This window comes from Pinus tabuliformis, chromosome 1_2, assembly GCF_031772625.1.
Source record: "Pinus tabuliformis cultivar Carrire ecotype Pingquan chromosome 1_2, CPIR1, whole genome shotgun sequence".
Taxonomy (NCBI): Eukaryota; Viridiplantae; Streptophyta; class Pinopsida; order Pinales; family Pinaceae; genus Pinus; species Pinus tabuliformis.
The window spans coordinates 395,307,002-395,320,394 of NC_142298.1; the positions used below are offsets into that span (position 1 = coordinate 395,307,002).

General features: G+C 35.4%; 1 pseudogene; it reads left to right on the plus strand.

The window, feature by feature from the left end:
- The window catches only part of LOC149206023 (pentatricopeptide repeat-containing protein At1g52640, mitochondrial-like), a 46,257-nt pseudogene extending 34,803 nt beyond the window's left edge, over positions 1-11,454 (plus strand).
- Positions 11,455-13,393: the final 1,939 nt, after the last annotated feature.

Sequence of the window (13,393 nt, forward strand, 5' to 3'; positions counted from 1 at the left end):
AGGATATGACTTCTTAGGATTCTTTGAATTTGGTTGCTACTGGGCGGCTAACGCTTTCGTGGAAGAGTTTCCAAGATTAAGAAGACCAAGGTGTAAGAGTTTTTCTTGTTCTCTTATTAAGGAATCACAAAAGGAGTCAAAGGAAGGGGCCTTGTAGTCTTGTCCTTGACAAATGAAAGCTTCCCTTGTAGAATGGAAAGTGGAAACAAATACAGAGTAGGCTGGTCCCAACTTAGTAAGGATGGAATAAATAAGGTTACCATCTTCTTTCTTAACTTTAACACCTTCCAAGAGATATCTAAGGGTCTTGAATTTGGACAAGAAATCTTCAATGCAAGAAAAATTATTAGGATCCAAAGTAAGCAGCTCATTTTCAAATTGATGGGCTCTAATTTCATTTTTAATCCCAAAAACTTTAGCAAGTTTTTCTAATGCTTCATGAGGAGTCTCAAGTTCTACAATGTGGAATCTAAGATCAGGAGAAATAGACATCCCTATCAAACCACGTGCTTGATCTTGTCTATTTTCCCATTTTGCCGCCTTGTCTTCATCTTTTGGTTTCTTCTCTTGGTCTGTGGCTATTCTGTAGAGACCTTTACTTCTAAGTAAATCTTCCATGTAGGCTACCCATTGGAAGTAGTTAGTGCTGTCAAGAATGACTTGGCATGGACTTTCCATTTTTTTAAAAACTAAAGCTGAAGATGCTGAAAGTAAGTGTTCCAATGGATAGATCTCGAAAAAATAGGCGGTTTTAAAAAAAACGGCTCTGAAAAAGGCTTCCGGATGAAGAAGTTATGGCTTTTTGAAAAAAAATTGTTGACGTTGCCGGCAAAGTGCGCGAATGTGCGGGAATGAAAAAAAATCGCCCCCACAAAATGGAGACTTGAACCCAAGACCTCTACTCTCTTAAAATAGCTTTGAACCAATTGATCTATACAAAAAATTTTAGAGAGAGAGAGAGAGAGAGAGAGAGAGAGAGAGAGAGGGGGGGGCCTTGGTTTGCGTGCTTGCCTTGAGAAAGCTCTTTTTCCCTACAAAACACAAAACCCAACACGAATATGCAAAGAAAAACGAACCTTGCGGCTCGAAGTTAGCTTTAGCCAAAAAACTAGAAATTTAAAAAAAATCTCAAAGTTAGCTTTAGCCGAAAAACTAAATATTTTTCTCAATGTTTCTGATTTTCTGAGATCACACTAAGGTGCAGGGAAAAGAGCATACGCATGAGAAAAATCCTTCCTTTCTGTTTCTGATTTGCCCAGATCGCACAGAGTCGCAGGGCAAAGAGCATACGTAGAAATGAAAGGTATAGATCCGGTTAAAAAAAAAGGCTAAATAAACTGAGACCGAAATAAGCAGAGAGAAAATAACAGTAAACTGCAAAAAAAAACACTGTATACCTCCCAATCTGAAAAATGACGCAGCTAGGGCTATCGGAAACCTTTTCGCGTGAAACGAAAGGGGTTCCTCACTGGAACAGATGCTCTGAACGCAACAGAGCAGTCCTCTCGGCCCGAAAGCAGTCAGAAACAGCAGATCTAGGAAACGACAGCCGCATGCAGTTCTACCGGCTTCAGATTTGGATCACCAACGGACGCGGCCCTCAAATAGCTCTGATACCATGTAGGAATTTACAGGGTAAGTTCCTCAGAAAGAATACCAAAAGGACACCGCTCACAACCAGATCTCAAATCAATACACCAGTATTTTTGACGTGGTTAAAACCCTCAAAGTGCAAGGAGGGAAACAGTCCACGGCCTGTCCCAACGTGGGTACTACAGGCAATTTATTAATCAAAGAATGAAAATTTACATAAGCTTCTCTCATGCACGGATTACCCGAACAATGACCCTCCATGCGCTTTAAATAGAACTCATGGACCAATCGGGTGTCAAGCCACAGATCAAGTGTCGGTAATACCGAGGTGAGAGTGAACCGTCGGATCACTACATATCGTGACCGTCGGATTGTAAGTTACAAAATGTACAACGGTAAAGAAACACACTTTACCTAACTCTAACCTAACTCTATACTAGACCAAGTTGAACTTAACTATATCCTATGTGTCGGAATATCCTAACAAGATACATGCACAACACTTTAACCTATAACACTTTGACCAATATTCTCAGCCACTCTAAGCACTTTGAACCCCAAAAATTATTTTAGAAGATATGTTACCTACTTGTCACAATTATTCTGTGAAAACATTTTCCTTTACCACATCCTGGCACGATGATTCAAATATGTTGAATAAAGTCATTGAAATTATTGATAAGTCATATTTGTCTCCTAGAAGATACACTTATGAAATGCTTATTGCGATTGTCTATGAAGAGAATCATGCCAATGTAGCTTTATTCATATTGGAAAAAGAAAAGGTAAGTGCTAATTGTGGATTAATAGTGGTCAATTTTAGTCCACCTATAAAAAAAAATTATCTGAATGACCAGATGGATAAGGTACATGTTATATTTGAGATGATGAAGATCACAAGTCATCCTCCTGATTTAATGAACTATTACCTCATTTTTAGTAAGATTTGTCATAGAAAATTATTCATAGAGGTAGCTAAAGTACTTAAGAGCATGGTTGATAGTGGCTACCAACCGGATGCATTTACATATGGTATAACAATTAATTATCCTTACAAGACAAGGGATCTTGGAGGTTCACTTTAGTTCATGGATAGAATGAAATATGAAGGGATCAAACCTTTGTATTGTACTTATGATCATCTTCATAAGTAGATGCTCTTAGCCAGGGGTTTTGGAGAAGCATATTCATTCTTGATTCAATAGAGTGGAAAAAATCCCAATTTGGAATTGGTAAACTATGATTATTTGATTAGGGTAGTCACAAATCATTCCTAGAGGAAGAAGCATGTTATCTATGACAGAGATGAAAGCTAAGGGTTGGAAATTTCAGATGATAATTTGTACACAGACATTTCAAATGAGAACAATGAGTCAAAACTAATATGAGAATAATTTAGTACAACCATTGATTTTCCATTTAATAAGGATATCCATCATTTCTATACCAATAGATTTAGTTGATATTACTGTAGGAATTCCATATCATTTTAGGTATGCACCAAAGGTTTGAAAGGGCTAAGCACATAGAAGCCATCGACTTTGTTGGTAGTTATTGGTGGAATTGGTAAATTGTTGAAGGCCCCTATGCAGAGTTGATTGTTGTTTTTAGCTGGTGGGTGGAGGTGAGTGAACCTCTAGAGTCCCTATTTCATCTAAGAAACATCGGTTTAATCCTTTGAGAATTTTCCCTCCACGCCCTGGAATCTTGCACAGGGGTGATTGGGCTGTAAGAAAAACCATAGTGTTTCCTAATCTAAGGTTTGGTGGAAAATCAAAGTCTTAGACTAAGTTTCCAGTTCATACTTCTAGATAAGTATGTAGTCCATTTAGTATATGCCATGAAAATTCATGTTATAAAATCTATTTTTGATTATTGGGTGCTTGAGTGTGGTGTCCTCATGTTCATGTTAATTAACTTGATGTTCTATATGATATGTTTAGAACATGGTTTATTTTATGTAGTTGACTTCATGGTAAGATGACCAATCTTACGTTATTGATGAGGTTATATTGGTTTCATTTGTCACACTAAATTATTGGCCCACCTTGAAGGCCATAATATACAACCTTCTCTAAGGCATGAACTTGGTAGTGTAGAAATATAATATTTTAGTGGATATAATGCTATGGAATCTAGGGCCCACGGGGCTTTGGATTGACGGTGAATGGGTGCGCTGTTAAGGCACTCCTTGCGATAGGTCACTGGTTCAATTCTCCGTGGGTACTTAGTTTAGTCTTAACCTAGAAAAAAAATGCTATGGAATCTAGGAAATATGAATGTTTATATGGTCACTTTAATAGTACAATGTTTTATACTGTGTGTGTAATGAGGTTCATGTCGCATAATTGGTCTTAAAACTTATACTCAACCTGTAAGTGTATCGTTATCATAATTTTCGGGACCCTAACCTGAAATGATGGGATGGAAATTGTCGATGATAAGTTGTATGCTTGGTAATCAATATGAACCTACGCCATTAAAAATACACAACATAAACCTGAGAGAAGAGACCTTGAACCTTGTGTGGGCTATTGAATCTAGAGTAATTCCAACAAAAGAAACAAAAGTATAGTCTTGGCACTTAGAATAATTTATTGGGCCTACGTTACATATATATGCATTATGTAAGTTATACATACCATGTTTACCATACCAAAGGTATGGTGTTCACAGTTACATATTAGTTGTAGATATGCGGGAGCCTCAGGGATGTATTATAATCCTTGATTGGTTGGTAGCTTTATGACTTGTTCTTGAATATGTGTGAAATCTAAACAAGACAAGTGAATATTATACGAAGGACAATAATCAATCATGTATGTAGACATGGAAGCTAATATTTACTGGGCAGAATACTAGGTATTACAACAATATTTGAAGCCCCTACTGACTTACACATATACTATGATAATTGACAAAAATGAAAACGTACTCTAAGTCTCTTGCACATGTATAATGGGTCTAGTAATCCAACTATTTAATCATTAATATCAATGGAAGCATTTAACCACTGGAAGAAGAAAGGTTGATAAAATTCATCTTAAATTACCAAGCAGTCAATCATGCAGACACGTATACAATTTATAGACTTAAATGAGAAATTGTAAATATTTTCCTTTGCATCACCAAGGTTCCAACATGACCAAGAAGGTCAATCATGCAGACATAATGGTCTACTTTTCATTGGATACAATGATCATGAATCATGGACCAATAATGGTGGCATGCATCAATGAGGCCAACATGATTGCATGTAGAGTGAAAACTAATAAATGTAATATATTTTAGCTTCATGGAAGCCTACAACATTTTTTCAAAGAGTTGAAGGGCATTCCAATTTTGACTATCTGGCCATCGAACTTCTTACCATGTTTGAGAGCTAGTAAGTTACTGCAAGCAATTAATATTTGAAAAGGTGAATTGAATCTCTCTAGTGCTTAACTGTTGCATTTGGAAAAATATATTCATAACTTTCTCACAATTATATTATCTGCTTGTACTGGAGATGCATTAGGTACCCCCTCATCTTAATTTTCTCTTGTACATTGTTTACATTTCTATTTCTTATTTCTTGCTTCTCAGGTATATTAGTAATTATTTCATTTCATTTGACTTGCTTGTGCAGTTATGGACAAACTCACAATGCCTATGTTTTGAAGTGGCAAGATGTAAAACGGTCTAATGAGGATTTTGAAATATGCAGCTTAAACAAGGTAGCGCTAGTCATTTCATAATTTAGATGTGTTTCCTATGGCCATCCAAGAGGGTATATATCTTAATGGGGAATTCTCATTGCAATTGGACAACTTCTTAAAGAAAAAAATAGTCCTATGATAAGAATTTCTTGGTGCGAGAAAATCCCTAAGGAGAAAAAGGGGATAGGACTTTTCAAGCTTGGAAATGTGTGCATAGGAGTTGTGGTTTTTCCACTTCCATGTTAATTTCTAATTACTATTGACATTTGTTAGACAATGTTTGACTTATTTTCAAGTTTAAACTCTTGTCGTTCTACCCTTAGGACCATTTGGCCTTGTGCATGTTAATGAAAAATATTTTTTAAGCATTTGGCCTTGTGAATGCGAATGAAATTTAGTCTTAGGTCATTTGCCTTTCTACATGTTAATGAAAATTCCATGTTCAATTTCTAGTTAAATCACAAATAATAAAATATAGCTATGTCCTTTCACAAGAGATAGTAGATCCAATGTTGATCTGTAGGGTTTGTGAACTTTAGTGATACTACCTGTAATACATGGTTTCAAGATTCAAACTTTTGTTTTGACTAGCCAAATTTGACATACAAGTTTGGGGACTGATATTAATTCCAGTATCTAGAAAGCCCTGTAGTAAATACCTTTACCTCATGGTTCATGTTTAAAGGAATGAAACTAGGAACATATTAGAATTCCATAATACACAATTAAACCATAATCCTTCTAAAATTAGAAAGCATCTTCCACAAAATAGAATATGCAATAGCTAGATTACGTTATTGAATTATGAGAAATGAATATAGAGATGAATACAATACTATATTTACTTATAGATGAGATGTCATAAGATTTGGGTGTAAGTTTAAAAAATAAAATTGCAAGAACACTACGTTATGTTGGAATCTATTAAAAGAATACTAAGCAAAGTTTGTTTGTCAACATGGCTTAAGGAAATAATATTAATGAAACCTTTAGATCCCATTCCCAAGGCGATACATTGGGAAGCAGTTATTCATAATAAACACCTCTCCTAATTAGGGTGATAAAGGGGGTGTGTTACAAAGTGGTATTAGAGCTCCTAGGTTCAACACTTGGACCTAATGGGATCTATCATGAAAGGAATGAAGACAAAAGTTTTAAACCTAGAATCTTGAGAATCAAGATAATGCTCTGTCACATAATTAATTGAGAAAGAGTTTAAAGTATGAACCCTTAGAAAGGAGTTGAACTCTAGTTCCCAAGTATTATAGCCGATTATGAATATGAGTAACTATAATCTTGATTACAGAATTAAATATGGACCACAAGAATTCTTTTGGCATGATGAAAATTTATTTTCTATACCATTACATGTGTTAAATTCAGCCATTGGAAGAACCGTCTACATGATTTTGTGCATAAATTGCTAGTGTATTAACATTATTGAACAAGTAGTGTGCTCTTACACACTTGGAATAGGTATTCATATGAATATCTATATAGTATGAGGGATTGTGGAAATTCCTATGCCTCTTATGTTGCATATTGTTATGTTCATTGTATAGACATATTTATGTATATGTGGGTGTATGCATTGGATGGATCCCATGATTTGTATGACTACAATTAAAAATTTGTTGGGAATTTAGTAGATAACAAATAATTATTGGTAGGTATTGGTTATAGCACTATGATCATGCATTGTATGCAGATTATTTGTAGGTGAAATTGAATTCCAATGGCAGTGGACAAGAAAGGATCATGTGTTAATCGAAGATTTCCTAGAGGTCTTACGATGCATTCTTTATATCAATGTGAAAATTTAAGATTGATGCATGTTGACTCTATGGGGTTGCAGGTGCCATGACTGTTGGCCTTAATAATAAGGTTGAATCCTTCTAAAGTGATTAAAAAGCTTATCTAAATGGTTGATGACTATGACTATTATGCAATGTGTATGTGTGTGTGTGTGTGTGTGTGTTCCTAAAATTGAAATCAAACTTATACAAATGCTATTTTGGTTGCACTATATACATGATGACAATCCTATGATATGTGAATAGCTACAGGGAAGCATGTTTGAGTTCACCTGGTAAGATGACCTTTGGTATATGTATTTTTTTCATTATGAACTAATAGTTGAGTGTGTGTGGCAATAGATGGGAAGAATAATTGGCCCAAGACAGGGAAAACATGACAAATTCTATACAACATCAATTAAATAGGGGAAGCTCCTCTAGAAGAGTATAAGACTTGAAAGCTCAGCTCAATGATTTGGAATCTAAGCTCAGGATCTGCAAGGCGAAGATAAATAAACTCATTAGTCAACAACAAGAGCTAACCGAATGTAACTATGTAATGCAAGAACACATGTAGGAATTGACATATCAGGTTCAACCCTTAGAAAGGGGAAGTGATGATGGCAACAAAAAATCCCCGTGAATTTGAGATGGGAAGAAAACCCATCTTGTGTTGGTCTTGTTGGGAAGAGCACTTAAAATGAGATTACCCCCCCAAGTTGAAGAAGAAAGGAAAATGGTTTTGTTACATATGTATCTGCATGGTATGATGGCTAAGAGTTCTATTGGTATTGGACTTGGGTTTTTGGGACTACTTTACTTGATGTTGACATGCTATGCCTTTCAACTTTAAGTTTGTGATTTGTTGTTAATTGATTGTTGAATATGCATGGCCATGTTAGTTTGCATGTGGTTTTCCTTGATGATTGTGATGATGGATTTTGTTTTCTTTTGCGATGTTTCCTTTTATTTTTCCTCTTGCATTTCCTATTTATCTTATAATTACCCTTTGACTTACATGCTTGGGGGCCTTGGAGTAAATTGGTTGGGTGGCAGGGAAATCGTAACAGGCATATGGAAAAGAAAAAGGTAAAGAGGAATTCTGGAGAAAAGAATTTCATTATCTACTTCATAGTTAGGTGGTTATCTAGACCCTAGATTTATTTGATATAATTCAATATCTATTATGACCATGATTAACTAGAATGTGATATGATAGCCAAGTAGGCTAGTCGAGTCCATGGAAATGATGAATAGTAAAATGGTAATGGGTATTTATCTTAACCCTCACTATATTTGTACATGTACGTATGTATTTTATACATCATTATGCCAAATATATGTGTGTGTGTGTGTGTGCGTGTGTGTGTGTGTGTAGGAAAATGGCATTATGGATGACAAGGTTATCATGGGTTATTTTAATGGAAAGATGACTACTTATGGATGGGATGAAAAGAAGAATATATTGACAAAAAGGAATTCCTACTAAGCATGAATTTTACATTATGAACATAGAAAAACAAAAGAGGTAGTATGGCCTCAATCACATGAATAGAGATGATGTGGTCTTTGGACTCTATGTGATAATGTATAATTTGTTGAGTCATGTGTAAATGTGTATACATTGTGTTGTGTCATATATACATGGTATTCTACTATGTATATGTGGCATTGTGTTATGTGTACGTTGTATGGTGTCATGTGTATATGTGTAAGTGTTGTGTAATGTGTTATGATGCGCAAGTATGGGACTGTTCGAGCATGTGTAAATGTTTAGGATGGACAAGTATGGGACTGTCTAGGCCTGTTTTTAGGACAAAAAGATATGGGAATTTTTGGCCCTGTGAGGTGTGGAATACACTTGTTTCCTGTGGACATAAGACTACCTTGTTTAGTAGTGCACGTATTTGAAAGGTGTGAATGGTCTTATATATATATCCCATGTGTCCACCACTTGTGGATGGTTGAAGAGAAGAGAAGAGAAGGCATCAGGTTCTTGCCAGGCTAGGCAATTGACCCTGTGTGTGTACAAGGTCGAAGAGAAGAGAAGGTACTAGGTTCTTGCCCATATAAGCAATTGACCCGATGTGTGTACGAGAAAAAGGAGAAAGCCATCAAAATCAAGATAAGTACTAGTAATTTATTAATTTTTGAATTTTAATTATGAATAAGATTTAGTGCTTTGATTTATGATAGTTTGGGTTTTGAGCTAACCTGATGTGATATTTTAAATTATGATGATTTGGTTTATGAACTAACTTGGTTTTTTTGTGATAGGAATTATGGTAAAATTGCAAGATTTGCTACAAGAATAAATTGCTAATAAGTTATGATATAATTTTTTTTCATTTTCTATGATGAGTCCCATAAAAGTTGTGTCTATGATGCAAGACTAGACATGAGACTGCTCAGTTCAAATGAGCAAAGATAACCACAAGGTAGAATAACAACAATGTACAAAAGCAAAATATTTTACGAACAAGGTCATTGTGGAAACTAGCACCAATGGTGCCAAATGATAGCCATAAAGAAAGTTGTGGCTGGTATGTTAGTGTTTAGGTAGGGATATTCCTTGGTTTGAGACCTTTTTGATGCGAGGAAACCTTGTCCAGGAATGGATCACTGAGGGATTAAGAAGCAAAGAATGGGATTCCTAAACCTAGAACGTGAGTGACTACATGAAAGGGGGTGACCGGATTTCCCGAGGGACTGTGAAGTAAAGAAGGGAGGTCTAGAAAATAAATTGGTTTTAAAGGGTTGTGAGGATGGTTGATTGGAATCAAAAGCACATTGGGGGTGTTCTCGAAAACAATGAGCCAAGATATTCTCACTAAAGGAATAAGGAGAACAAACATAACAGTGTTGGACATTGGAGGCAGGAAACATTTCGGGGAAAAGGAAAGAATCCAAGTTGGGTTGAGCACATTAAAGTGCCAAATATTACAAAAAGGATCGTTGGGAGATTTCTAAATTAATGATTAATTTTTACTGAGTGGTTTGGTAAGCCACTGTGCATATAAGATGTGTTGTAAAAGTTGAAACAAGTTTCATATATTAAGATCCATATCAACTATGTTTGGTATTTTAAGCATTGATTTTTTTATTTAATATGGTCATTGAACACTGAGGGTTGTGTTCACCCAAGGGGGAGGGGTTACTTTTCCCATTTATTGTAAATTAAATTAATTAAACATGGGTTGAGCCTTGGGACACGAATTATAGAGCCCAGGAGGGGGAAAAATGCTTCGCTTGTTGACTTGTTTGGTGGAATCCATGGAGATTGATAGATGTGCAAACAAGGGACATAGGGTTAAGTGGAACTATGGTGAATTACATGCAATATTCTGACAAGTAAACAAAAAAATCAAGGATGACAAGGAAAATAAAAGAAAAATCAGGGAACAAAGAGAATGTGGATCAACTCTTATGTGCCCAGAAGATTCAAGCCAAACTAGAAAACAACCACCAGGGGAAGTGGAATCAAATTGCACTAGAGAAGACCGATTTTCTGGACAAGGAATGAAAACACAAAAAGGAGAAGGAAGATTGCAGGAAAAGAAAAAAAGAGAAGGAAGCAAAACAAAGACATGGGGTGGAGCTCTCCAACATTACAATGGCAGAAAAATTTAGCTTCCATGACTTTCAAAAGGGATTCAATTGGGGAAAAAAATAACGAAGAAGAGGAATAGGCCTTGCATGAATTTAACAAAACCAAAGGAAAAAAAAGCCAAGGAAAAGAGAAATGGAAGCTAGAGGAAGCCCCAAGAGAAATATGTGAAGTCTTAGAAAAAAATGGTGAAGAAGACATGGAATAAGCTTTAACTAAATTGCGCATTCAAATTTATTAAGGACTAATATAGATGGTATTGAATAAACATGTTCCCTAAGCTTGGCCCTGATCTTTTTTCCAATGGGCCAAACTACAACCAAGATACATGCATAACACTTTAACGTATAATAAGTTGACCAATCTTCTTGGTCACTCTAAGGACTTTGAATCCTACAAAATAGTTTGACAAAGATGTTACCTGCTCATCGCAATTATTGTGTGAAAATATTTGCCTTTACCACAACTTAGCATGATGATTCAGACATGTTGAATAAAGTCAATTGAATGATTGATAAGCTAGAGTTTTCTCCCAAAATATACAGTTATGAAATGCTTATTGCATCTATTTGTGAAGAGAATCATGCCAATGCATATTTATTCGTACTAGAAAAAAAGGTAAGTGCTAATTGTGGCTTGAGAGTGGTCAACTTTAGTGCACTTATAATAGTGTTTTGTTTTTCTTATTCTGAATGACCATATGCATAAGGTACATGTTCTATTTGAGATGATGAAGACCACAAGTTTTCCTCCTTATTGAATGACCTATAGCCTCATTTTTATTAGGCTTTGTCATAGAAAACGATGCGTAGTAGCAGCCAAAGTACTTGAGAGCATGGTTGATAGTGGCTACTAGCCAAAAGCATTTACATATTATGATATAAATATTAATTTATCTTACAAGACAAGGAATCTTGGAGGCGCACTTCTGTTCCTGGATAGAATGAAATAAGAAGGGATTCAACCTATGTATGGTACTTATGCCCATCTTCATAAGGGAATGCTCTTAGCCAGGGGTTTTGAAGAAGCATATTAATTATTGATTCAACAGAGTGGAATGAATCCAGATTTAGAATAGTAAACTATGCGTATTTGATTAAGCTCGTCACAAATCAGGCCTAGAGGAAAAATCATGATATCCTTGATAGAGATGAAAGCGAAGGGTTGGAACTTCAGGATGAAAAATTGTACATAAATATTTCACATGAGAAAAATGAGTAAAAACTAATATGAGAATAATTTATTACAACCATTGATTTTCCATTTAACAAGGATATGCGTAATTTCTATACCAACATATTCAACTAAGTTTGTTATAGGAATTTCATATCATTTTAGGTATGCCCCAAAGCACTGAAAGGGTTGGGCACATAGGAGACATCAACTTCATTGGTAGCTATTAGTGGAATTGGTAGTTCTTAAAGGCCCCTGTGTAGAGTTGAGTGTTGATTTTATCTAGTGGGTGAGCGTGATTGAGACCCTAGAGTCCCTATTTTAGCTAAGTAACATCGATTTAATCCTTTAAGCACTTTCCCTCCACGCTCTAGAATCTGGCTCGAGATTGATTGGGCTGCAAGAAAAACCAAAGTTCTACCTAACATAAGGTTGGGTGGAAAATCAGAGTCCTAGACTAAGTTACCAGTTCATACTTCCAGATAAGTATATAGTCCATTTAGTATATGACATGAAAATTCAAAGTCTAATGTTCTGATCATTGAGTGCTTGAGTGTGGTTTCCTCATGCTCTTCTTAATTAAATTGATGTTCTATTAATGATATGCTTAGAACATTGTTTCTTTTATGTAGATGACTTGATGCTAAGTTGACCAATCCTAGGTTATTGATGAGATTATAATGGTTTCATCTATAATGTTCAGTTACCGACCTAGCTTAAAGGTCATAATATACAACCCTCTCTGAAGCACGCACTTGGTAGTGTAGAGATATAATATTTTAGCTTATATAATGCTATAGAATGCAATAAATATGAATGTTTATATGGTTTCTTTAATATTTTAGTGTTGTATACTCTGTGTGTAATGAGGTTCATGTCACAAAATTGGTCTTAAAATAGAAACACAACTTGTAAGTGTATGATTATCATAATTTGTCAGACCCTAACCTAAAATGCTAGGATGGAAAATTTCGGTAATAAGTTCTCTACCAGGTTATCAATATGACCTTGCTCGCTTAGAAACAAAATACATAAACCTAAGAGAAGAGACCATCAACCTTGTGTTGGGCTATTGAGTTTGGATTAATTCCAGCAAAATAAAAAAAAACTATAGTCTCGGCACTTAGGATAATTGTTTGGGACTACATTACATAAATATGCATTGTGTAAGTTATACATACCATATTTCACCTACCAAATTTACGGTTCTCACAATCACATATTAGTTGTAGCTATGTGGGATCCTTAAGGATGTATTATAATCCTTGAGTGGCTGGTGGTTTTATGACTTGTTCTTAAATGTATGTGTGAAATTTAAACAAGGCAAGTGAATACTATATGAGAGACAATAATCTGTCATGTATGTAGACCTAGAAGCTAATATTTATTCGGCAGAATGTTAGGTATTACAACAATCTTCGAAGCCCCTACAGAGTTAAACATCTATTGTGATAACACACATAAATGCAAATGAACTCTAAGTCTCTTGCACATGTACAGTGGGTCGAGTAAGCCAACTGTGAGAT